Below are 4,144 nucleotides of genomic sequence, written 5' to 3'. Positions count from 1 at the left end.
GGAGTTTCCTGCTTGACATGGTTGATTAAATGCAAGCATGAACTCAAAATAAAATGGGGAGTTTCCTGCTTGACATGGTTGATTAAATACAAGCATGAACTCAAAATAAAATGTGTTGCTTGATTTACTCATATTGAAAGGGGGCAGATTTCCAGTAGAGGGTTTAGATGGCTGGCTGGTGGCTGATGGCATCATAACCTGTCACAGCAAGATTTTGCCAAGGAATATTTGTCAAACAGTTTATTGACAAACACGAGGACAGCTGATTTGTTGTTGTTATAAAAAGTGAAAGAAGATCTAAGATCTTGCTGTTAAGTGTTGTTGGTTGAAGTAGATGGGTTTTTTTTACATGAGTGAGAAGCTCTTGCATGTTTTAATTCTGTGGTTGATAGAAAATAGGAAAGCCCTGAAAGAAAATGCCTTTTTTGTTATACATATCTATAACCCAGTGTTAAAATACATATAAACCTTCTTTAAAAACCTGAACTTGTACGTAGCTGGCTTTGTGGTTCTGATACTAGATGACTTAGCAGCATCTGAATAAAGCTCAGCTGAGACACAGACATCCAGGAGTTGACTCTCAAATGTTATTTCTAATCAGAACTAAAGATTTTGGAAAGTGTGTACCAAATTGTGTTACCCTAAAGCAGTGATGGTTGTGTGTACAGGAACCCAGGAGGTTAAGTAGTTTCCTGTTCCAGTTTTTCCTGAGGAAAAATGAGTGACAAATTGACTGTGTGAAGTGTCAATTAATTACAATTAATTAATTGAGCTAAATTACAAAAAAATAAAGACATAGGGGTTTTTTTGTGTGTTTATAATCACTATCAAATTATTGTATAGAAGAAAGCAGCTGATAGCTATGTCTGTTGGGACAGAACTAGACATGATTATTCAGTGGTGACTGATCTTGGTTAACACAGTAACATCAACAACTGCAGTCTCAGTGTGGTTTCATAAACCAAGTGGTTGTGACCTTAAAAATTATCCTCTTTTTAGATACTCTCTTGTCACGTTCCTGATTGCAGTTATTTTCTGTGAAGGGAAATTATTCACCCCAGTGATTTTCTGGTTATTTTTTTTGTTTGTTTACCCAATTTTTACTTCAATATTTATTCATCAACATTAACTGTTGAACTCCCAGTTCAGCTCCTGAACTGAGATGGACAGTTTTGTGGCCCTGTTGTCACAGAGGAGTTTTAACTCACAGAGATTCTTACGTGTCTGCTGTCTCAAAGCTTGGTGGTGGTGTTTGAGTATATATCTGTGTATATAGTATATGTTCTCTCTCTCTCTCTCTTTGTCTCTCTAAAAAATAAGTCACTGTGTACAATTTAAATATTTGAGTATATATCTGTGTATATAGTATATGTACCCTCTCTGTCTCTCTCTCTCTCTTTTTATATATATAAAAAAATAAGTCAATGTGTACAATTTAAATTTAGACTGATGACTGCTTCACACACTCTAGAGCAGTAGGCTTGTTGCTTCCTGGTTTTTTTTCAAAAGACAAGGTCTGTGTAGCAACATCACCCAAGAATCAAGTGTATATTCTCAGTCATGGTCAATCTATTTGCTGGAAGGAGTCTAAGCTGCAATAATTGCATTTACTGGCAGGTTGTTTCCACAAATTCCTCTCTGCCAGGGTGAAAATGTAGGGTTGATAACACTTCTAAACATCACGAGGAGTTCTTGCCAGTGAAAATGTAGAGTTTCTCAGACAGCATGCCTGCCATGGATGTTCAGGGCCTTGTTTTGATAGTGGCTGAAGATGCTGAGATGCTGCTAATGTGTGTAGTCTGTTGCTCTTGGGAGCTGAGATCTGATTCTGGCTCTGCTGAGATGGCAATTGTGATCGTGAGCAGTCTGTGACTTTCAGAACAGCAGGTGGTGAGTCACTCCAGGAAGGAAGAGTCTCAACCGAGCTGTTGCTAAACACTCCAGCGGGGTTCTAATAGAGGAGCTTGAAATGTTGTTGCTACAGAAGTGCTGTTCTGTCTGAGCAAATGCAGTTTCACACAAAAGTTATGTGATCAAGGTATAATAATATGATTAAATAATGATAAAACATCAGAGTAGAGGAGAACTTTAAAGAACCACTAAACACCACAAAAAGGTAAGTTGTGCTTGGTGTTAGAGACACTGTGGATTGGTTTTTTGCTCTTTCCTTATTCTCCTCCAAGATTACTGACATGTTACAACCTTTGCTGCTTAAATAAGCATCTTAACATGTATTACAACCTCTTCAGTGAAAAAAAATACTGCTGTGACTTTTTCCTATTTCAATAATATAGAATTTTAAAAATTATTTATATTTTTATACAAATATTTTAAATATTTATTTAACTAATATTTTTAATATCTCAGTAATATAGAATTATAAATTGCAGCTAACCATTCTGGAGTGGCATTTAACCTCTTTTCTCATCATGAATTCCATTTGCCTTGCCTGGTTAAATACTCTAAAGTGTGACATTTCAGTAATTCCCTTCCCCATCCCTTTTTTATTCATTGCTGCTGTAATAAACAGTGTATTGAATGCAAGTAAACTGTTGTGAAAAGGTGTATCAAAAAGAAAAAACAAATCATAAATGCCTTTGTGAGGAGGTTACAACCATAAAATCATTATCAAAAGAGTATGTTTCAGACTCAGATGTATCTCTGTGTATCCAAGCAAGTGTATGTCTTCCTTATTGTTCAAATATCCTCCTCTGTAAAATGGCAGGTGAGGATGAGAAGCTCGTTTTCCAGGTATGATGCTGTGTCATGAGGTGGTTTTGAGACATTAAGGGCTTAGTGTGTGGTCTGACACCAATATTTATTTGTTCAGTAGGTGTGATGTGGAAAGCTTTGTATGCTCTATATGCCACTGTAAATTCTCTTTACATTGAGCAGTTGGACATATATCTCTCTCTTTTTGTTTGTTGTTGCAGAGATCCATAACCATGAGCCTTGTTCAAAACTCTTTAGGTAAGCATTTTCTATTGTTTTCCTGTGTTGGCTGCAGAATATAAAAGTAGGTAGCTCATTGAAATATATTAACATTTCAGATGTACCTACTAATATTTGTATTTTGGGGGTTTTTTTTTTGCTCATCTGATGATATTAAAGGAATACATGTAAGTGGCACCAGCCATGACAATAAAAACATGAGTTTACAGTTTTAGTAGCACTTACTTTAGGTTAGGAAGGGTGCTGACCCCAAGGGTAGGCTTATTTCTCCAGCTCTTGGAATTTACACCTCAGCTAGTGGAGGTGGGATCACAGTCAGACCAAATTATATCACTCTGATAATTAGGATGAATGTCAGGACACTGTAGTCTTAGGTAAGCTCTGCATGGACCTGGTGGATCACAGGACACCTCCTGTGCCCCAACCTTAGTAACTTGCTCAGTTATCAAGTTGTTTTGTAGTTGATTATACTGACTTGCACCAACTAATTATTCTGAAACTTTCAGCTCACTGGTTATTTTTTCCTTCTGGTCTCCTGTACTCCAGAATTTAAATTATATATAGGTGTAATATATTCTATTTAGCAACTTCCATCTATTTATATGTAACTTTCCTCAATAATCTTCACTTGTTATACAGTGATGGCTCCTAAATTGCTGTCTAGAAATCCTTTGTAGAAGGAATTCCCAATTAAACTCGTCTTTATTTAGAGATTTCCAGCCAATTAAGAAGACACAATACCTTAGATATTATGATTGACAGCAGTTACATTAGAGAGAAAAGCTGCTGTCTGATAATTACAGAGAGGGTGCTCTTAGCCCAGTGATTTGAATGCTAGAGACTCTACACATCAAGATAATATCCCAGTGTCTAGTAGAGTCTTTCTGATTCCCAGTGATGCTTTGCGCAGCCTGTATCAAAACCCATCACGTTTACAGCTTCTCCCCAGTCAAGAAATGGGTTGTTGGTAACTGAGCGGATGGAGGAAGGGGAAGAAGTGTGGATTGCACTGCGTGCTTTCTGCACAACAACAATGATGGGTTTATTTACTTCAGAGCACAGGGGAAACTCAACTCATCTAACCTTGATCAGTGACAGAGCGTGCTGGTGGTTTCTTTGTGGTGGCAGCCCAGAAAGGCGAGCCATATTCTGGGTTGCATCAAGAGCAGTGTGGCCAGCAGGGCGAGGGGGG

At 37.5% G+C, this 4,144-nt stretch overlaps 1 protein-coding gene across 1 annotated transcript in view; it reads left to right on the top strand.

Moving 5' to 3' along the window:
* Nucleotides 1-2,926: 2,926 nt before the first annotated feature.
* Nucleotides 2,927-4,144, top strand: part of ABRAXAS2 (abraxas 2, BRISC complex subunit) — a 15,328-nt gene continuing 14,110 nt past the window's right edge. The window contains 1 exon segment of the mRNA XM_010175442.2: nt 2,927-2,970. The gene's annotated coding sequence lies outside the window, so the exon portion shown is untranslated.

The sequence above is a fragment of the Antrostomus carolinensis genome, unplaced genomic scaffold, assembly GCF_000700745.2.
Source record: "Antrostomus carolinensis isolate BGI_N321 unplaced genomic scaffold, ASM70074v2 scaffold22529, whole genome shotgun sequence".
NCBI classification, from domain to species: Eukaryota; Metazoa; Chordata; class Aves; order Caprimulgiformes; family Caprimulgidae; genus Antrostomus; species Antrostomus carolinensis.
Note: the sequence above shows the minus strand (reverse complement) of the source record. Positions and strands in the feature narration are given on the sequence as shown.